We start from the raw sequence: 23,293 nt of genomic DNA, 5'->3' as shown, positions 1-23,293 counted from the left end.
CACGATGTATGTGGCCCAGGGGTTACCGTAGCCGCTAAGGTTTGAAACTTCTTGCTTAAAATATTGTAGTCTTTGGCATAGACTACGACGGTAGTCATGGAGATAGGAGTTTGTTATCTCATGTCAGATGTAAATGGTGAAAAGAAAACTCATGATTCGTGTTATTTTTATGCAATATGTAGGTATTTTATAAAAGTGGAACCCCGAGTGATCTCCAAAACCCATTCTATTATTATATACGATTCGGCTTCGATATCTATAATACAATAGGAGTTTATTTCATGTGTCAGATGACAAGGGTGGAAACAACCTACGATTCATGTTGTTTATTTACGTGCAATATGTGGGCATATTATAAAAGTGGAATGCCGAGTTGTATTTCTAAAACTTGTTCTATTATTTTATACTATTTGGCTGAGACTCGGCGTGACGACAATACAAAACATTTTTCGCGAATCGGTGTTCATACATTCACTTAATACATTAGACGCCATGTTGTCATAAACGACATATTATAAAATCGCTGTGATTTAATATTCTTAATCATTAATTTTATGGCAAGTGTCCATCAGGAATCATTGTTCTTACACACAGAATCGTATTATTTCGCTTTCGGGTAGTAATATGTCAAAATTGTTGGTTCTTAGGCGAACAATGTATGGAGAACGAACATTGTCCTTTATGTAACAATGTAGGTTAGGTATGTAGTGGGTGTTTTAGTAAAAAGGAGTCTCTGGAACCAAGTCTGCAGGTTTAATCAAGATTCGTTTTAGTTTGTCTATGACTTCGTCCGCGTATAACTTTTATAAAACCAAGCTTAATTAATAGAGTAGATACTCTATGTATTATTCTGAGTATATGTTATGTTATAGTAGTATTAAGTTTTATTCTTTGTCCATTAGTTTTTGAGTGATTCATCCATCCTTATGCTTTCGTGTTTACAATATTTACTAGTATAGACTGTTAATGTTTCGACCGGGTATATCTACACCCCAAAGATTTATTTTGGGTTAATCAGCCTTACTATCTCAGGAAATAGAATCAAGTTTTTACTCATAAACAAACAATTAATGGACGTAAATAAAAAGCTTCTCAAATCAAGCTTGAAGTTCCGTTTTTGTGGCACGAGACACAGGATAGTTAAGCTTTTTGTTCAAGATTTTGTTAAAGCTGGCGTGTCGAGCTTTCGATATGGAATCGAAGACTGTGAGTCTTTTGGTTCAATTATTTGGAGATATACATGTATTTTAACGTTATCTTTATATCTTCTATCTATTTTAATAATTACCTATAAACTGGATAACTGAATCAGGACTAAAAGAGGGAAGAAAACCAACACATACAAGGGTTGTATTAAAACATGTAAATTTTACTGATGAAATGTAAAACTAAACTTGTCAAGGATACAAACTACACCGTGATTTAAAAACCAATCAGCGCCATCTAGCGCAAATTAAAACATCTAAATTACAAATCTACCACAGTAAACATGACTTACATAACCTTTGACCTACAACAGTGCAGTAACCACAAGTGAATATAAAATGAAGTCATCAGCTTATCCAAAACCGCGTGGTAACAAATTGTAATTACGCCGGTTCATTAAAATGACATAACGTTACGTTGCGATATAATTGTGTAGAGATCGACGGTCAATGTCGGCACAACCGTGAGTCATCGCTCTCAGGCGAGCCTAGGTCATATGCTGAAGCGGAATAAATTTTACAAAAACTGTCGTATTAATAGTAGAATTGCACGAGCACGTGGAGTGTTTCACAATCATGTTTCTTTATATTAGCAAACCTACACCTCACTAATAATAACTACAGCTAGTTTTTAGTGATTATACAACGTACCGACAGATATTTCCCAGCAGAACTATTTAAAATTTAATGGTTAAGTCTCATTGGAAGCCAAGCTGTAAAACTGACTACACAAGAGTTTGCAGCAGTGAGAATGCGAAGTGGAAGAGTTTCGTACAAGTCTGTAAAATAGAGGTTAAAACAGGAGTACCCAAAGCTGCAAAACAAAAATTATAGTAGAGTAAAGAATTTCATACAATACCAACAGCAGCAACAGAAAACGTAGCAGAGCAGTAAATTGAAACCACTTTTTATTCAAATTCCATTCCATTCAACTTTTGCATATTCTTCCGAGCAATATTACATTAGAATATGCGTAATGTAAATACTTTGGCTTAGCGACAGAATATGTTCAACAGTTTCAATAAAAGAGATCCATGCTAAATATTAATTGGTACACGCTGTGTGCTTACGTTTTGCGGATAGCAGCAGCCTCACGCGGGCGGCTTTATCGCGCAGACAGGCTGCCGCGAGATGCGCACGCGCCGCCGAGCAGCTGACCGCGGAGTACGCCGACCGATGACACTTAATACTTGATATTTACGAGTATGGTAACAATAATATGATAGTATTTTCTCGTATTATTGGGTTTCATGATAAACTCTGGACAATGTTGGATTGATATTCTCAAAGGTTGCATTTAATCTAATGTTTTAGCCATACCTAGAAAGGTGAAGAGTGCTTACTAGTAATCTGAAATTTGTCTGTATCTACAGAAAAAATAGTACTATCCCGTACTAAGTCTATTTTTGCTACAAATAAAGTAAGTAGGTAGTTTTTGGACAGAAATCATGACAGTACCAAACTAATGGTTAAGTATCATCAACGCTTGATAAAAAAGGTAGTCGAGTATTGTGGTGAATTACCTATTTAGCATAGCAAGAGAAGTTAAAAGGAAATCTTAAAAATAACATGCCACGGAATCACATTTCTTTACGGAATTACCTTAGCTCTATCGATTTATCCCGTGGGAACTGAACTTAAGACTTCCAAATTAAAGTCTAACTAGTTTAAAGGTCAAGACGTACTACTAATCTATTCTGGACTAATCGTCGTTAGTCTTATTGGAGGGTTTCACTCAAAATCCTTTTACCCATTAATTTCGCTTCAAGTATCAAGACTCCTTGATCCCGCGCACGCGCCGAGGCAGATGCTGTGCGCATCTGCCGGCATCCAACCTGCCCGCACAGCTGAGCGCTACCTGGTCTTTTTGTAGCTGGATTTTAAGATTTACAATTTCTTATTGGAATGGCCAGTTCGGCACCTGTTGTGGTGACAAGTGTGTAAAGGGTGCCTTTTGGAAGTTTGTCAAACTGTGAATAGTGTTTCGAGATGTTTTCCATTTTGTTAAGTACTTACTTACTAATTCTGAGCCTTGCTTACTAATTTTGTATACAAATTATGATCAGTCAGTAATCAGTCAAGTCAACACAGTCATTTAGTTTTGCAATTTAAATATTTAAAAAGCTCTTTAATACGTCCCAGATCCCAGTTAACTCTACCACTTAAGGGACAAATAATGAGAAGAAGTATACCTAACTGTGGTGATGGAAAAACTTACACAAGTATTCTTAAACGCTGTGTTTATGTTTAATGTTTTAGTATATTTCTTCTTTCTCTAAATCCCAATAATGAAGATGCAAGTCAGCAAGTCTTATGTCCTGCAGTGGTGCAGCCTAAACAAATTAACGATGCGATGGGAATGGTGAGTGAGTAAGCACGTCTAAGGCTGAGTTGTATCATCTTACTTTAACTTTAACAAACGTCAAAAATCTGGTAAACTCCATACAAAAACCACCGATTATTGAACGGTTAAAGTTAGGTGGTGCAGCCTAAACAAATTAATTGTAACTACCCAAGTAAAAAATGCTAATTAAAGGCTATTGCCTACCTCCAATGTTAAAAGTTGTCTGTTACCAAAATTCGCAACAATTATAATTATAATGTAAATTCGATACGATAACAACATGAATATGAAATTGTTGCAATTAAATTATGCAAAATGGACACAACAAAATTCATATGCCGAAACCAGGTCATGGGGTTAAAAAACGCCAAATTTGGCATCACCAGCTGCATTCATAATGGCTACAGGTGATATTTGCTTTACTGAGGACATGCAAAGGGCTGGACTAACTGTCGCATGAGCCGTTGTATGAATTCGGGAATGCGAAAGGGTGGGTGTGGCTAACAGTGTTTTAGGGTTAGTAACCTGTAAAAGCTGTGCTGATGTGTTTTGTCAGATCATTCGTTTGAGTATGGTCCTTATAATATTCTGAAATCACTCTAGGCTCTTACGAACGTTCAAAGTTAAATTCCATTTCAAGCCTAAATTGAGGATTGGTTGACCAATTAAAGGACTCTATAAATAAGATAAAACGTACCACATATAAGAGCTTCGACTCTATGCTTCAATTTGAATAGAGTTTTGAGCTTCATTGCAGAATCAGGCACTGAAACACTTTACGGCAGTTCAAAGTTAGGCATTGAAAAATCACAATTTCTAAAATTATAAGTTAAGTTCAAGAACTTTTATATTAGTCTGATATAAAACAATAATACTGTAAACTTTCATCAAAATCCGTTCAGAAGTATGTAGTTGTCTTTTATGAATAGATTACTTTAGAAAATTACTATTACATATTACATTTAGGTCAAGCCTCTAATTTGTCATTTATGCCTTGAAATGATGAAGACATCGAAAGTTGGCTATTAAAGCCATAAAAGTGCTAACTTTATACTAAAAAGCCTACGGGACTCTACATATTTGCGGATACCTATGGATAGAGCCTCCCTGAGGTCGATGGCAGAAATCCCATGGCAGGTGGAGGGCAGATGGATTTAGCCCTCCCATTTTATACAGCTTAGCACCATGGTATTTATTCCCTCGGTCGGAGGTAAAAGTATGGGGTGGCATCTTAAGGCTCGCTCGTAAAAAGTCATGAATTGTTATTTTTATTGTAATTTCTTTTAGCTCTTGTAATGACGTGGGCTAGACTTAGTTAATTTTGGCATTATTGAATTGAATTGAAAGGGAATCTACAAATTCTCGATACTCACAGAAGTTAGACTCAAATATTAATAACAATTAAGTATTGCGAGACTAATAAGTTGATATGGTTGAATTTACGATGTAAAATTTTAGATTTGACTATTTGAACCGTTTAATATTTTTGCTTATAACAATGATAGGTCGTGAATGTAGGAAAATTAGGCAAAATGACGTTTCTTCTCCTCATATCATTATTTTTGGCGTGTAATAAAGAAGATTTTTGAGTAAATGCATAGGAGCAGCAATCTTTATTAGAATCTACATTACAATACGAATAATTTACAATTGCGTAAGTGAAAAGATTGACAAGACAAAGTAAGAATAGATAAATTAATTACGTACACACTTTGTCTTTTATTCATTTTAAGTTATTTTGCATTACCATAAACAAATAGATTGAAATGCACAGAATGCACAATAGGTTTTGCAATGCCTAGTTATTCTGACATCTGTAGGTAACACCTGACATAAGTTAATGTCCATAAGCTTTGGGCTTTGACCTAGGTGGGTTAAATGATCAAAACAATAAGTTAATTGTACTCGTAGTAATAATGACTGTAAGTGATATGTAATTATAGTTTCCATGTATTTCTTGGTTTGGTCGGAAAACACGTTTTGTAGTCCACAAGGATAGAAACAGAGCCTATGATTGAGGCTTCATAATAATTTTGTGATTCAGGTATACTTATCTATCATTACGATTGATTAAAAACTATTTAATTAAGTATTATCCATGTATGACAAACGCAAAACTTAGGAAAGTGGATGGATTGAATATGGATTTTGATAATCCTCCATGTTAAAACTATAGGAAGGATTTTGATGAAACTTTACATCTATCCGTTCATCTTCACTTATGAGTTTAACTGTCACTTGCTTGATAGCACATAACTTTCTAAACCTGTGTAAAGGCACAGAATAAGTAATAGTACAGGTACAGAAGGATTACTCCGCAAGACGATTTAAATAAATGCGAGACTTGCTGCGACGCGATAAAGTGTAATTCAGCTCGCACAGCACTACGTACCTACAATTTTATTCACCTACAAGTTTTGTCTCTTTCTATCGCGTGCCTCTGAACTCTTCATACGCAGTTAGGGTTGCTGTCTAATGAAAAAAATAATTAATCTACTTAATATGTCATGAGGTACGTACCTCATGACACGTTATGTATGTAAGTACGCATTCATTATGGAAAACCTTGGGAGTGGCCTTTGTCCAGCAGTGGACGTCATTTGGCTGAAACGAACGAACGCATTCTGAGCAGTAGTCATGGTAGGTTAGGTTCCTATACTATCCTAAGAATTATTGATTACCTACATGGCCAACATACCTTTCAGCATCTTTGGGAAGCGAAAAAAAAAGATAAATCCGGTAGATTTCTTTTCGAATTTAAACACCCGAACGCCGCACAATATTTCTTTCTCTTTATGTCCATTTTTAAATAATACTTCGATCATAGAATTAGGTACTACAACGCACGCCAGCGTCCTGACGGGCGCGCGCGTGACACTCGACTGATATAATACCCGCCGGCGGGGCGCTTCGCTGTAGGTAATTATCGAATGTACCGCGCGGAGTGAGCCAGGCCTGGTAAAGGCTCTTTAAAAGTGGCATTTATCCTATCAAAGATTAATATCTAGAATAATCTGCATGAAGTACTTACAGCTTTAACCTGAGATGGCTTACAGCTGCACAGTTCGTTTCAACCTAGCACGTGTCCGTGCTTCCTTATGCGTCATTTCCATGGCTATTTTTTACCCACATTTAGACGTAGTCTTGTACTTCTGTGGGTACACCTGACGATGATCGTTGACCCGCATGGGTAGACGACCTACGAGCATATATTATATACTGTGCTACGAGTATGACTAGATGTATTGAGATAAAATTAAAATTGCTTACAATTTAGGCTAGGAGAGCTCTGGGTACGAACGAATCAGCTCTACCTAAAATGATCGATTTTTGAAACCGAGGTCTAACGCCCGTATACACAAACATTACTATGAGGTCTCACAGTGCGCGTGGACGCACAGGGTGACACATGAACCAATCACAGAGCTCTATTCAACACTGTGCGTTCGATTTGCTGCTTCGTTTGTGAATACGGGCGTAAAACTTCTAAAAGGTAGGTTTCTCGAAAACCTATCAATGATCGCTTTGCTTTGGAGTTCTACATGGGAGCAATTCGACTTGTTACCTATAAAGTTTTTTTGTTAAATTTTCTTGGACGTGAAATTGTCAACCCCATTTCAATATTTAACAAAATTGTGTTTTTATTTTTAGCTGTGTACCTACACGGTACCTACGTTCTTCTGTTTTTACAAGCTTTTATTTACTTTCTTATAAAAACTACTTCATTAACACCCTGTTTGTCAGAAAATTGGAATAAAGTAGGAATTGTAGAGTAAAATTAATGCATTTCATTATTTTTACTCTGCCTAGGTGCGTTTATAAGTGCTGCACGTCACTAAAGATCGATAAGAGGAAGAATATAGGTAATTAAGTAAGTACCTTCCTTCTCACCTACTGTTTATCTCGGTTAGAACATACTCAGTGGCTTGCTCTTTGTCCGAAGCAATGCCCAGACAATAAATGATTCAACGATTGTCCAATGGAGGGTGAGTCACAGCGTCTGTCTGTGGTGCGCTAGTGATTGACTGGTTTGCGGTAGTACCGGTATGCCGATATTAGCACTACTGATATTAGGTCATGCAGTATAATGTTTCTTGGGTTAGAGATTTCTTAGATTATGCAAGGTAGCGTGATAAAAACGATCGCTTTTTTTGGCGCTTTTAGTCAGTTCTAAGTTCAGCAGCAGACTGCTGAAGTAATTGACTCCTTATATTGATAGGTAAAATAAATGATGTTGATGAGACGCAATTTTGTAAAAAAGGCACGATATCAAATTAGTAAATGAATAAACTTGACGGTGAGTTCTTCGTTTGATACCTGGTTGTTTTCTAAATTGGTTATGGTGGAAAAAATATGTGCACTGGTCCTTTACATCAAACCAGTCTCTATTGATATCTCTACAGATCCTGTCAAAATACATAGGTATCAGCTAAATTACCGGTAAGTAATTCCGTTACGGAGAAACTATTTCCCATCTCTATTCTGTTTGGTAGAGGGATCGAATATTTTTATATTTCGCATATCGCGCCACTGAGTCATTCGCGTACGCACTTTCGACTTCATATTGGTTATGATCCATTTTCTTACACTGCAATTAGTCATCATAATGAAGAATTAGGTAGGTACGTTCAATTTTACTTGTTTACGCATTGTGTTTCTTCTATGCATACATTTTTGTGAAGTTACAAAAGTCTGTGAAAGTACAACAAGTATTTTTTACCACGACAAAATAAAACCCTATTCTGTCCATAAGGTCTTGGATACATTAATTTATCATGAACGATTGATAAATCAAATTAATTATGCACGGTATTGAGCTCTACATAATGTTTGTTGCAATTTCTAAAAGGGGATGAAGTTGGTACCCATTCTTTTAAAATTAGTTACATAAAAGTTAATTTTTTAAACCTTTTTATCAATTAGACGTTTGATATAAACTAATAGGCTAATCAAGCAGAATATAATAATTTATAAAAATGCATTACCAGTCACGATCTTTAATAAAAACCGCGCAAACAATCTGTAATCGTCAATCGAGTTACGACTACGTAATAATTCAATAACAGTTTAAAACAAAAAGGATACCGCGCGGGTGCGTTGACATCGCAGGTGCGGCGCACGCGCCACCTTGCGGCGCAATTGAGATTCTAATATGATTGCGTCGGGACTATTTTTACTCGACTGCAGAAGGTGGTATAATGGTTTTGAATTCAATTGGTTTCTGTGAGTTAAAATTGGATTTGTTTTATTTTTCATCCCCCATTTCACTCTCTTACAGAGTTTTTTGGACTTATAGTGTTACTAAATTAAAAACTATGTACCTTTAGGAGTAGGTAGGTAATATACATTTTGTTGAATTTACGAATACATATCGAAACCCTTTTTTTGCATAACGGATGTGCATCAGATTGGGTAAACATTTTTGTACAATCGATTACTGATTGAAATCACGCTTCCGTCCCTTTGTAAAGAATTATTCCTTTTTATGTTAAACAAAAATGAGGTAGGTTTGAGTTGAGTTTTCCAATTAGGTAACAACTTGAATTTCTTACTAGCCTTTCCAGGCGTCTCTACCTCATCATCATCATGAACATAGGAAATGATTTCCATGTTGACCGGTTGGTACTTGGTGGCAGCCAGCGTCCAGCGCCTTCCTGCGTCTCTACCAGCGTCAACTTTATTGCAAACCTAATTTTCTAAAGCATGGTATTGGTATTAATCGGTATCTTATCAAATAACTTCTAAGATTGTCGGTCCATTGTGCCAGACGAAGTCCTACGTTTATACTTTTGCCGAGACAAAGTATTTATTCGAAACTCCATTAGTCCTGCACTCCTGCAACAGATATAATCGTTCTCGTATTTAATTCACAATTAAAGTTAGTGACATCGTATTTAAGCAATCGAGGCCGATAGCTCACGAAATGAAAAGTTACTTAATACTTGATTTGCTAGAGGCAGCTAACATAAATCAAAACAGTTTTGTTTGTCCAGTAAATACTTGTGTCACTTTCTGCCGATTCAGCGATTCCTTATTGTTAAAGATTTAAATGTCAGTTTAGTGAATCAATTTATGAAGTCTAATTATAACTGACTGGACTAATAGGTCTGCAGTAGGGTTGCCACGATCAAAAACACAAAAGCCGGACTTGGTGCTTAATTTGGCCGGACATTTTACCCTAAAATTATGTTGAAGGCAACGGTCAGATGGAAACCAAGAGAGCACGCGGTCGATCGCCAACCCGTGGATAGAAGCCATCACAAAGGCTACCGAGTTCACCATGGTCCAGTGTGCTAGCGACGCCTCTAAGCATCAGAAATGGAAGCACATCAACAGGAGAGCTACCCTCGGAGATGACATAGAACACGCCATCGTGTACCTCGTCAGCAACCACGACCACTCTGGCGAGAGTGCCCGACATAGAAGAAGAATTATTTTCTAAAAGCCGAAAAATATTTCATAATAAAAAAAATCGCGCCATGGCTTTAACTGTGCGCCTCAAGTTTCAACTGGTGGGGTAAAGTAAAAACCTAACAAAAGTCGGCCAGACCGGACCATGTTTCACTTCTCAGCACTTGCCAAATGTTTACGTCTCGAAACGCTGGTAGAGCTAAAAAGAATGAGTCAAGAAGACTCCTTAAAGGCATTCGACGATTTGTAAGTACTAATTCAATTAGTCTCTATAGAAATAAAGATAATTTTATAGCCACGATAGCCGAACAGTGAAGGGGTCGGAGTGGCCGATTCGAGATCCGAGGAACGCGGGTTCGAATCCCACCTTTCGCTCGACTATTGTAGTGAGCCCACTCGTAACACAAGCTTATTTAGCTTACAACGAGAGGCTAACGGGACTATTAGTAATTTGGGCAATACAAATTGCTAATAATCTTTAAAAAAATAAATTAATGCAACCCTATCTGCAGTTTGCATGCTAGCAGCAAATTGGTGCCTGCGTTGATTGGATGTAGTTTAGCACCGTTTCTCCATCGGTTGTCACTGGCCAGTGCTCTCGGTACAGTAAGTACTGCCGCAGGGTAGTCATTTGGGGCCACGGATGCATCAACGTTTCAATCGATACGCGTGGGCAATCAGAAATCTTGGATGCCTTTTCAAGGTGCTTTTAATTCTTTAAATGAAAAGGAACTTATGTTTGTAAGTGCCTTGGTTGGCAGGGACGTAGATGATGAAATGCATGCTAAATTACTTATAACTAAAATAAAGGTTTCCAGGGCTGCTTTTAGGTCGCTGCTTAGTATGTCTATCTTAGTTGTTATTCTAATGTTTACAGGGACATTTGAGGACCAAAATATTTACTCGTAAATAGACCGTTAGCATCCAAATTACAAAAGGTTTATAATATTGTAACCAAAGATATCTGACCCTACTCTCTATATTTAAGCATAAAGACCTACGAACTAAAAAAAACTGTGCTTACAAACGGAAATTATCAAAGCATCTTATTAAGCTTAAATATATTTAATTAGTTTACTAATTGCCTATTTATACTAATTCTGTACAAAAGTCAAACGTGCCGGAAACTGGAGCCATCGATGCAAATTTTGAAGAAAAAAGGTCGTTGGGTACAAAACTTGCTTTTTTATGTTGGCCTTTGATACTGTATTAATGTCTATTGAAAGAGGGGTCTAAGATTTTTGGTCATTTGGGAACACCTATTTTATCTTGGTCTACCAATACTTATCGACTCGTACCAGGATAGAGCTCTCAATAATTTGGTCATTAATAAGCGAATGATCAGCATTTTAAGTTGACACATTAAGGACCGTAATTTAAAAAAGTTAAAGGTCCTGTTATTTGTTTTGTTGACTAAAATTATGCAGTTCCGTTACTAAATTGTTTCATTTGAGATTCTTCTGAATATTACATTTGCATAATAGATTTGGGACGGATGCTCATCAGTGTAATTAACAAAAATAATTTAAAAAACAAAATCTTGATGTAAAATGCGTTGATGTAAGATGGTTAAATGGAATATGAGTATATCCCTAGTAGTAACTACTATTATAGTACGTAGTAGGTACTAGCGATAAAAGGTGAAAATTGACGTAGGGACCAAAACAGGGGTCATCACCCCTGTAGGGTGAGTAGAAATTGTTCAAAAAACTCTAAACCAAAAAAATATATTTGAAGATTGATAATGAGAGAAACTCTAATACCGCATTAATTTTAAAACTTGAAATTAACGTTATGGTTCGGCATTAGGGTAAGACAGCCATCCCCTCTCAGGTTGAGGATTCCGAGTGAAGCTAGTTTCTGCTTACGGGTTGATAATCACTTTCCATCATATCAGGCGATGATGGAAAGTCCAGACGCTAAGATCTTCTCCAATGTGATTGTGAATAGAGTGTGAGTCAAGAACTAAGTAGCACAGAGAACGGAGTTAACAGCGCAGTTTTGACACATTTTGATCATAATTTCAATTTTCATAAATTTTCTACCATCATTTGTTCGCATAATTCTCTGGCTAAATATGTCTGAAATACTATTTCATCTTTGAATACTATGTTTACTGGCAAATAAGATTTATTTATTTATTTAGTACCCGTCTGGTACGCGATAAACTTGCGAGCCCGTGAGAACACATATTATCGTTGCGCCGCACTGACCGCAGCTTCCGATGTCTCTTAACGTTGATGACATTGTTTGTGTGTTACAATTACACAGGGCAATTATGATTAGAGATTGCAATCCGGATTATTCGAAATTCGAAAATATCTGAAAAATCCGGATTTTGAGGCTATAAAAAAATCCGGATTTTGACTTTGAAATCCGGTTTTTTCGAATATTTTTACCTCAAAAATTTTATCATAAAATCATAAACCAAAATATCTATTGAATGCATCATGGATGCGAAACAAGCGAAGTTTTGATTGGACGCACCCGCACTTCGTCGCACAACACTCACACCTGCACTGTGCCTGCACAACGACGCGTCATGCCGCATGCGTAAGTGAATTCGCTAGTCGGCCAGTGAGTTTTATACGAGACGCTGATTCTGAAACACCACATCGCTGAGTTTTAAAGAGCAGCTAAATCGGTAAATATCCCTTGCAAGTGTAAGTCATCATCATCATCATCATCTCAGCCATAAGACGTCCACTGCTGACCTTGTGGGTGGACGTCCCACGCTGCGTTTTCCGGTACGCGGCCTCCACTCCAAATTCAAATTATTTATTGCATGTCACTCCAGAACCTTGCTGCCCCATCGGCCGTCAGTTCTGCGTACTATGTGCCCTGCCCATTGCCACTTCAGCTTGTATCCGTCGGGCTAGTATGTCAGCGACTTTAGTTCGTTTACGGATCTCCTCATTTCTGATTCGATCTCGTAAAGAAACACCGAGCATAGCCCTCTCCATAGCACGCTGTGCAATTTGAGCTTCTGTATAAGGCCTATAGTGAGAGGCCACGTTTCCGAACCATAAGTCATCACTGGTAACACACATTGGTTGTAGACCTTAGTCTTCAGGCACTGAGGTATTTTGGACGAAAAGATGTTGCGTCGTTTCTCAAACGCTGCCCAGCAGAGTTGAATTCGACGATTGACCTCTTTCTCGAAATTTGACCTACCCAGCTGAATCGTTTGTCCGAGGTAGACATACTTGTCAACAATCTCGAGAATTGAGCTCCCAACCAAAACTGGGTAGGGCGCAACATGGACATTGGACATAAGCTTTGTTTTCTCCATATTCATCCGCAGGCCAAGTGTAAGTAGAGATATCTTGAAGATATCTTCAACCTCGTCCATCAAGTTCACCCAGCGGATCCGATTTTCTTACATTAATTCATCTCGAAATGTCATTGTATGAGAATGGGGGTAATTGTGGAGAAATCCTTAAAAGAGTTCTAAACATGTTGTTGGCTATAGGTACCGCCGATCATTTAGCTGGGTTGATGATGAAGTCAAGAGGTGACCATAGGAACTCTTAAACGAAACATCTGAATCGCATCGAACTTGGGTTCGTTGGATTTGTCTTTTCGAGCACTTTAGTGCTAGATGATGCCCAGGGTCCTGATGATGGATTCGGGAGGTGGCCATAGGAACTCCTAAACGAAACTGTGGAAACTTATCGAATTTGGGTTTGTTGGATTTGTCTTTTCAAGCACTTAAGTGCTAGATGATGTTCAGGGTCCTGATGATGAAGTCAGGAGGTGGCCATAGGAACTCCTAACCGAAACGGCAGAAACTTATAGAGTTTGAGTTCGTTGGATTCGTCTTCCCGAGCACTTTGGTCGTAAATAATGACCAGGGCCCTGAGATTGAAATACAACTAAAAAGTGTAAAACAAAATTATAATAAAAAAATGAGCTCCCTGGCCTACCTGGAAATCTTTATAGACTTCGGACAGGTCTGCCGTAGTAAGAACAATCTGTTCAGGTGTCAGGTGGGGATTCTTGGATGGATCAAACTTGGAGTGCAAGTGTGGTTTTGTTCCCCAGTCGACGAAGCACATGATGTCGTGCCCTGTGTGCCCAAACAACTGCAAGCAGGAAGATTTAATGAAGGCTACTGATAACGCCACTCTTGTGGCGGAGTTTTGGGCTGACGCTGTGTAGGTTTGTTGTCGACACGACAAGATGAATAAAAAAAATATTTGAGAAAAATATTGAGGTACAAGCACGTTTTTATTCTGAAATGCAGTTGTACTAAAACGAAAAAATTAATGCAAGGGTCAAATAATTTCGAAAGCTTGTAGCGCAAACCGAAAAAAAGAGGAATAAATTCCATGCGCGATAATAAAATAAAACGCTTTTCTTCAAATACTTACATCTTTTTGAAAAAAACTACGTTTTATTTAAATTAAATTGATGATTTAAAAAATTTACCCAATATTCGAAAAATCCGGATAATCCGGATTTGTACGTAACACAAATCCGGAAAACCGGATTTAAGAAAAATCCGGATTTTGCAATCTCTAATTATGATCTTAAAACGGCTTGATTTTACTAGGGTTTTTTTTGGAAATTCATTATTGAACTCAAACCTTCATCATCAGGTAATTTAGTTTTTACTGTAGCTTATTCCTTATTTGACCTACCCTATTAACAATGTGAACCTATAATCAGAAGAGGTTTTGATGTACTACTAAATCTAAGACACTTCCCAAATTATGCTGTCCAGCTTAGTTACTTTTATTTAGGCAGATTTGAAATAGTCGATAATCTAACTTCTAATTCCTTAAGAAGAACCCTTTGAATCTAAAGCAATATGCATAAAAAACTTACCTTTTCATGAGTCTTTAAATTAAAAACTGGGGCATCTGTGGTTGTATTAGCCACTATTTTTCCTCATAATTGTATAGTCCATCTTTTCAACAAAAATGTGTTCTTTCTGACTTGCTGTCACTTGTACCACAGTATTGATCTGCCGCTTCCCACAAAAGTAGCAAAACAGTGTCCGGGCCGGAACGACGGTCGGAAGGTAACCGGACACCGGGAAGCCATACCCTTCCCTTCGTATCGTTGTCGGACCGATTGTGCCTTGTACTGTTTACGCAGGGTTTGGCGTAAAAATACGGTTAAAAAGTGTTTAGTAGCTTGATTTGAAAATTGCGTTTGGGGTTTGGGGACATCTTACTCGTATTATAGGGTTATTCGTGCTATAGGTACTTTGTAAGGCTGGGTTGCGTCATCTTACTTTAACTGTAACAAACGTCAAAAATCTGTTAACCTTCGTACAAAAACACCGGTTATGGTTATAGTTACGTTTAAAGTAAAAGGTGTTGGAACGCAGCTTAAAAGTTTGGCTTTTCCAGACTGCGTTACCAAGTCTAGATGTTTTCAGGGTGCGCCGTTAGGAGGCACCTATCATTGCAGCATTGGTTACACACCATTAACCAATTTTCCAAACACTTTTCTAAAACCCACTTAAGTTAGTAATTCTAACCTTGAAAACCCATTATTTTGCCCTGAAATGTCGAATAAGATTTTTAATAGGTTTGTAGATCGAAATAGTTAGTTAGGGGGATAGCCCTATAGACGTCACTTATAAAGCTCTATTAACTTAGGTAGTATTCCGATTGTGAATATATTTTTCCTTGGGTCTTATTACTCTGTCTTTCATCTCAATCGCTCTAGTGGTTTATTGCAAAAGAGTAACAAACATCCATCCAATCTTAAAAACTTTCACATTTAATCTAAGTATACTATAAAAGCGAAAGGTCACTCATTGACTGACTCACTCATCACGAAATCTCAGAAACTACAAGAGCTAGGAGTCTCAAATTTTGCATGGTGGTTCCTTTTAGAACGTAGGTGCTCACTAAGACGGGATTTTGTAAAATTCAACCCCTAAGAGGGTAAAACTCGGTACACGCGTACGAAGTCGCGGGCGGCCGCTAGTAATTGTATAAAAATAAGAAACAGCACGTAAAAAGGTCCTTTCACATGCGCGTGCCACCCTAGACGTTGGATGCCCGGCGGAGCGCGACGCGGCAGATGCCCACGCATCTGTTCTGTCGATGACCTTCCAGGCCCAGACCTAAGATTCAGAGGGTGGTTGGCCTCGTGGAACGACCACCCTTATCTTAAAGGCTGTGTGGGAGCTTTTGTAGAATTTGGCGATAATTTACGGACGGCAGCACAAGAAGCTAAACAAAGTGGCGTGTTTCGTTTTATTTTATCTGGGGGCACGGCAGTGCCCCCACCAAGTTGAGCAAAAAAGCGGCACGGCCGTACCATCCTTTTCTCGAAGCAATTCAGGCCATTTTCGACTGCCTGTAACTTCGTTGTGGATAAAACTAGAAGGCTGAATTTTCATTAGCTATGCAGGCATTGTAAAGACACGGTATATTTAAAATTTCATTCAATTTGAACCAGTAGTTTAGGAATTATAACGGGTCAAAGTTACTTAATTTTGTCACTCACTGACTCACCGATCATCAAAACTCTAAGGCACTTCTAGCAGACCTAGAAGCTTCAAATTTGGAATATAAGTAGTGTTTGGTGTATGAATCAAGGAAAAACTAAAATATTTGGGGGCACGGTAGTGCAACCGCCAAGTCGAGTAAAATTTTTCAATTTCGCTCCAGTTTTCTAGATACATAACTGCTGTCTACAAAATACAAAAAGAAATGAGATTTGGGGGCACGGTAGTGCAACCGCCAAGTCGAGTAAAATTTTTCAATTTCGGTCCAGTTTTCTAGATACATAACTTACAAAATACAAAAAGAAATGAGATCCCATCAAAACAATACTTGTCAAAAAAACCAAGTCTCGCAACTCAGTTGTTCTACGGTAAAAAGTTGTGAGATCCATGTAATACCAAGTCCAGGCCAGGAAATCTTTAACGTTTTACATAAATATAAATATATTGACTTGGCCATCGCATGAAAACACGTGTAAATTAAATTATTTAGTGCGATGGCCAAGTCAATATATTTATGTAAAACGTTAAAGATTTCCTGGCCTGGACTTGGTATTAAGAAAGAAAGAAAGAAAGAAAGAAAGACACATTTATTACAATGGACATCACACAAATACAGGCAATTACATAGACATGACAGTGGCACATAACAATGGAAGAAGAAAAAATAAAAACAAGAGTAAACTGAGCAGTGCCACCCATCCACCAACAAGATGCCCACTGCAACGGGACCCCACTCAGCATATGCCGTGGCCCACGGTGACGAAGGCCACGGCGCTGGTTTTCAGTGTGCCCCATGCCGAGTGAGGGTCACGGACCATTTTTAAAATAAATAAAATACTAAGCTGCATAAAATTGTCTAGATAAACATACATAAATAGTAATATTAGTGCACAGATAAATACAAAAGGCGGTAAATCGGTAAGGATGATAAGACTACGTTTATTAAGAATACTAATGAAAAGAATACTAATAAAAAGATAAAACTGTTTGTATTGGTGTGTGTGTAGTAATGGTAAAGTAATATTGTGTTAATGTGTAATATTCGTAAAGAGTGTCTCGACGCCCGCAAAACCGGTTTGTGCAATCGAATGATTGATTGCGCGCGATTACATGGATCTCACAACTTTTTACCGTAGAACAACTGAGTTGCGAGACTTGGTTTTTTTGACAAGTATTGTTTTTGATGGGTATACTTTTCTCGTTGTTATCCAGCCAATTTTGCTATAAAAAATATAGTTTGATGTGCTGTCGACTGTACATAAGATTTACGAGAATAGATTACCACCCTTGTACTAAAACTACAAGGTAATATAGGTTACCTAGGAATCGGCAATCCAAGAAATAATAACAGATAAGTAGATAGATACATTGAGCTAAATTACCAATCTAATTTTAAAGAGTATTTACAAAACATTAAGGAAAATCAATGAAACAGGACTTTTCACGAAAGTTTATGACAGTTTGGCTTTTGGAAATTTTTCAAATAGGTTTCAATTTTTGTGTCAAAGACTTCAGTTGAATCTTCTCTTCTCTCTCTTCTCTCTAGAATTTCTTTTCTTTTTATCTTACTTTCTAGCTATGAATGACTTATCTTAAAGGTTCCCTTTTTTCTTTCAATATCTCTCTAAAACCAGTCCCAGTTCAATATCCGACGTCCACCCCATCATTATCGAGCAGGTGGCTGCCCAGATGGTTGCATAACTACACGAAAGCTATGGTGACCTAACCGCCCTGCCTCTTAATTAAATTAATAACTCTATTGGTTAATATATGTTTTTACAGCGATCGAGGTAGGATTGTCTGAGATTTGTTTCGTGAAATGTGTCTGTTAAGACATCTAAAAAAATATATGTGCCGTTTCTTAAGCTTCTGATCATAGTAATAGCTCTTACAATAGCTTTAACTTAAGAGATACAACATTTTATGTATTATAAGCATGAAAAGATACAGTAAGTTATGTATTTAGTAGGTATGTACTTAACAATATGTACATAATGTTACTTAGAAAGAAGAACCTAATTAGATATGATGGTCTCAAAAGAACCTTTGGATGTAAATGAAAATAGGAGGAATCACTATTAGTATATTCTATAATATTTAGGTACAAATGACACCACCTGATTTTTTTTCTTACCATTCAATTACACTAAGGTGTTTTGACCTTAATTTATTTCTTAGAAATTGAAACGCCAAAAAAAAAACAGAAACCAAATTTTGGCCCTTTTAAATACCAAACAACTCCAATTATAATCGTTCAAAGCAAATAAGGCAGCAAAGAAATAATAAAGTCAAGAAGAAAGTGGAAATTGGCGCTCAAAATAACGGCCTCTAACGAACGCCACCAAGACGAGGGGCGTGCGCGTGCTCACATGACGTCACCAGCGTAGCGGAACAGAAATAAAGAAATTGATCTGAGTGTTGTAGATATTCTAAGTAAGTTGGAACAATCGATAATGAAGAAAATACTTAGGTTTACTGGTTCCTATTGTTGTTGATTCTTCGGAATTTCCATTTAGTTTATCTGTCATAACAAGGATAGTTACGAGTAAGGTATCCCCCAAATAAAAAGTTTCTTATTACGGGTGATTTTATAAGTCACATTTCATACGGACACGTAAAACCAAAATACGTGGTGTTCAATTGCTATCAGGAACTTCAGAAATCCGTTAAACTATCAGTGGCTTTCAGTTTTTTCTTTTAAAATATAAAATCAAGGGGCATTGGAATTAACTAGGTTACAATAAAAAATCTTGGTTAATGTCCTTGGTAATCAATACATTATTAGACAAATTCTTATCAAAAACAACAACACCAAGGCTAAAATAGAACAAAATATCTTGTACCAACTACTTCTACGCGCTACCACAGGCGCTAACAATCTCAAAAGAAGCATTAAATTGAAACTTTTTAATCAAAAACTTTTTCGAACGCAATTTAAAATAGGTCTAAAAATAAAAGCAAACCTACATCCTACTAGAGGTGACCAGTCCCGGATACCGGGACAAAGGAAGCGGGAGATAGGGGTGCGAGCGACACCTGTGTATAGCGCGACCGAACTGCTTTGATACTTGATGGTTTTGGTTAGGAGGTTTTATTGGAGTGCTTATAAGATTCTAGTATACAGTTTTATTCAGGAATTATAACTAACTGTAAGGTTTGTGAAATGGATTAAAAAAGATACTTAGTATAAGTAGAGTGAGATGTGGAAAAATTTATGATTCTTACACCTGTTTTTAATTTCTGACTGTGCTATATCTAAGGATTGAATGATTGTTAATTGGATTTCTATAGAGAATTGATAGAGGCTATTGAAAATGTAGGTTTATAATATTTTAACTTTATCTATTTTCCAAATAAATAATTATGTACTAATTATTATTGTAACCTAATTAAAAGTATTTTTTATTGAATAAAATCCTTACTCGATAAAGTTTGTATATCTAAAAAATATCGCTGTAGGTATTCGTAAGAACATTTATACTGTGGTCATTACATTTAAAATTGGTTCCCAAATGCTTTTCATTATTTTTTCTACAACCGTAATGGACACACAGTCACAAAAATTCCATATCAATGATAGTTTAACATCATGATGATGATAGCTGCTAAATACATTAACCTCCGTTCGTATACTAAATAAAACGACCACAAAGCATTCTGCCGCTCGTCATGACAAGTATGCGAAACCCCTAAGTTTATGTTATTTCGCGGTGTTCTTTAATCAAGATGAAAATGGCGGCAAAAAATAAAAATAATAACGGATCAACACATGCGAGGCGGTTGAGAGGAAAGTGCAGGGGTGGGAAACTATTTGTGGGACATTTAAGATATTCTAGTCCTTTACAATTAATCTTTTTGTTATGGATTTCATGATAGTAAAATGATAAATTAATTGAAAAATATTTTACTAAAAATAATTAAAAAGATACAAATCTGAATAACTAAGGTACAAAAAATCTCCAACAGGCTTTTTTAAGGTTAATACCTAGATCATTTTAAGTATAACGATCCTAACTCCAGAGGTCCATTATTTATTTTGTGATGCATACAAACGGTGTATTTTGAATAAGTGTGCGAAGTAAGTGATTTCTTAATTAATAAATAAGTTATTTATTGGTTATTTATAATATTAAAGCTTATCGTTCATCGCGTAAGTAATGTTTGTATTACTTAATCATCACTAAAACTCATTAACAGATGAGTGATTCAAAACAGGTTGTCCCTCTCTGGTTGAAGGCACCTGCGCCTGCGCACGTGCCTCCCCCTCCCTCTCCCCTCTCTTCCGTTGCATCCGGGGTGACGGAGGGTCCGTTCTTCCAGTTTATTTCCCTTTTTGTGGTCTTGTTACTTTGTACTCGGGCTAGTCATGAATAAGATAAATAAATATCCCTGGACATTTTACACTACGCTTCTAGTCCCAAACTAAGCAAAGCTTGTAGGTACAAGTACCCATGGTAGGTACTATGGGTACTAGACAACGAATATAAACATACTTAAATACTTTTTTTTTGTAAATACATACATAATATTATACATAGTAACACCCAGACCCGTCACAGAAATTAAAATTCATCATTTCAATTTCTGCCCGGCCGGGAATCGAAACCGGGATCTATCGGCATAGTAGTCCGTTCCGAAACCACTACATCAAACGGCCGAGATAATAATTGTAATACAATATTTCTAGCAAGTTCCAGTCGAAATAAACATGATGATAAGCAGTTCTATTCGCATTATCAAGATGAATTTGTGGCTCTATTTTACTCCCTAATTACTTACTTAATAATTACTTACAGTTTTTTTTTTCATCATGCCAGTGTCAAGTAAAATGTTATTATTTTAAATGAACAAAAAACATTAAAATGAAATAAAGATTTTGACTGAACGATCTTCCCTTTCTCTTGAGCTGTAAAGATCTGGAACATAGTGATACCTCAAACATTCTTCTTCTTCTATAAAAGCTGCAAAACATGACTCTATGATTTCCCGCCAAGATCCTTTTTTGTTTTGTAGAGCATTCTTTTGTTTATTTTGAAATCAACACCTAATTGTCATTTCAGTGAGATACTTTATCTACTAGAGAAAGTATTCCGTAACTTAAAAAGTTAGGATAATCTCCTTAACAGTAAAGAACCGCTATGTCTATTAGAGGTTATTCGTTTTGTCATTAACAACGGTTTTTTCTTCAATTGACGTATGTTGGTCATAGTAACTAGCGTTTATACGGGTGTAGTGTCGATCATTAGTTCATTACAGTAAGCATTTTGAGTGATAAAATCCTAATCTATTCAGTAATGAAGACATTTTGAAAATAGCATTGCTCTCCCTTTTCTGGGAGTTCATAGTTTTTTTTAAATAAAGTTACATTGTTACTGATATTATTTGCGCTGGTAGAAGAGATGAAGAAGCTAAATAAATAAAGCAAATGTTAATTAAACGTAAACATAAAAATATTAGTCTTATTTTGTTTTGCACCGAATAAACGTTAATAATCCTTTCATACATTCATAATTATTATTATCAATACAATTATTTTCAGATGTTCAATAACTAGGTAGCTTATTTCAAATATTCCTACATTGATTCATATAGGTAGGTACCCACAGGAAAGGTATAATTTTTAAATGGACAAATAATAGGTAGGAAACTATTTTGTAGATAGATAGGAGTATTTATCTACTTATTTTATTATTATTATGAAATTTACATTCGACACATTGCTTCATACTTCGAAGGATCATTTAGTCTATTGCATAAGAATGATCCATTCATAATGAAAATCCAACCGTTGCGCTGCGACTTAAATACTATCGGCAAAAACGTTGGCCAACGGTCACTTCGACCGAACAAAAACTGTATCAAACAAAACATAAAGCCAATCATTAAAAAGAGACCACTCTTTGTCTAGCTGACAACGAATCGCCAAACTTTCCCATAGACTCACCTTTGTCCTGCTACAGTTTTGCAAAGAAACTAGTGCGTTCTCACGCACGCAAAATTTTGCCGATTAGACAAAACGGCCGATCTATAAACGAAGAATGGGCGTCCAACAATGTAATAGATTCGCGAAAGGGATTACAAATAATGCCTTGTAAGAAAGGGGTGGTCTTCAAAAGGGAGGTCAGTTGGGTCAGCGGGTGCAGGATGACCCCATCACTCACGGTGCACTGATTCGGGGTGTTTAAAATGGCGTAAAGGGTTGTCGTGACCTCTTCTTTGTAAGTTAGGGTCAGCACGGGTTGGCTACCTGGTCGGGTCGCGATGACCCGGGACAATTAAAACGAGAATGAGCGCATCAACGGTTGCAATTTGGGAAATCACGATAACCTCTCGTAGATCATTTTGCGATCCTTTATACGGCGATTTGTTGGCGATTTTGCGATTGTAATCCACTTACGTTATTTTTGACAGATTTTTCCAATGTTTTTAAAGATTTTCTTTAACGGTTTTGATCTAATTAAACAGACAAGTTCTCTAGACAAAGTGCAAGTAAATCGCCGTTATATTGTCACTTGGTTGACGTATAACCGTATAACGGTCACTCATTACAAAAGGACAGGCACATAACTAGACCATTATTCGTTGTTATTAAATCCACATAAACTGTATACTTGCCAAAGGCGAATCCGTTGGCTATTGAAGTTTCGGACAATGCAAAAAATGGAGCATAGAAATCTTCCCATAAAAATTGTAACGCGAAAAGGGTTAGGTTGGTCATAGACGACCATTGTTTGGGCAGTGGGAAAATTCGCATAGAATGAAAGGGCTCTTTTTTAAGAAATGGGTCAGTTGGACCGTAAGACAGTGCTGCATTGTGGCCGTCGCATCGCAGGGTTGCGCGAATTGTTTGAACAATACCAA

The 23,293-nt window shown here is 36.9% G+C and overlaps 1 long non-coding RNA gene across 1 annotated transcript in view; it reads right to left on the bottom strand.

Annotated features, from left to right (window-relative positions):
* Window positions 1-437: 437 nt before the first annotated feature.
* LOC135082909 (uncharacterized) overlaps window positions 438-23,293 on the bottom strand; it is a 219,061-nt gene continuing 196,205 nt past the window's right edge. Inside the window, exon 5 of the long non-coding RNA XR_010259517.1 lies at window positions 438-677. This is a non-coding gene — a long non-coding RNA (uncharacterized LOC135082909). The remainder of the gene's footprint in view (window positions 678-23,293) is intronic.

Source organism: Ostrinia nubilalis, chromosome 22, assembly GCF_963855985.1.
Source record: "Ostrinia nubilalis chromosome 22, ilOstNubi1.1, whole genome shotgun sequence".
In the NCBI taxonomy this organism is placed as follows: Eukaryota; Metazoa; Arthropoda; class Insecta; order Lepidoptera; family Crambidae; genus Ostrinia; species Ostrinia nubilalis.
Note: the sequence above shows the minus strand (reverse complement) of the source record. Positions and strands in the feature narration are given on the sequence as shown.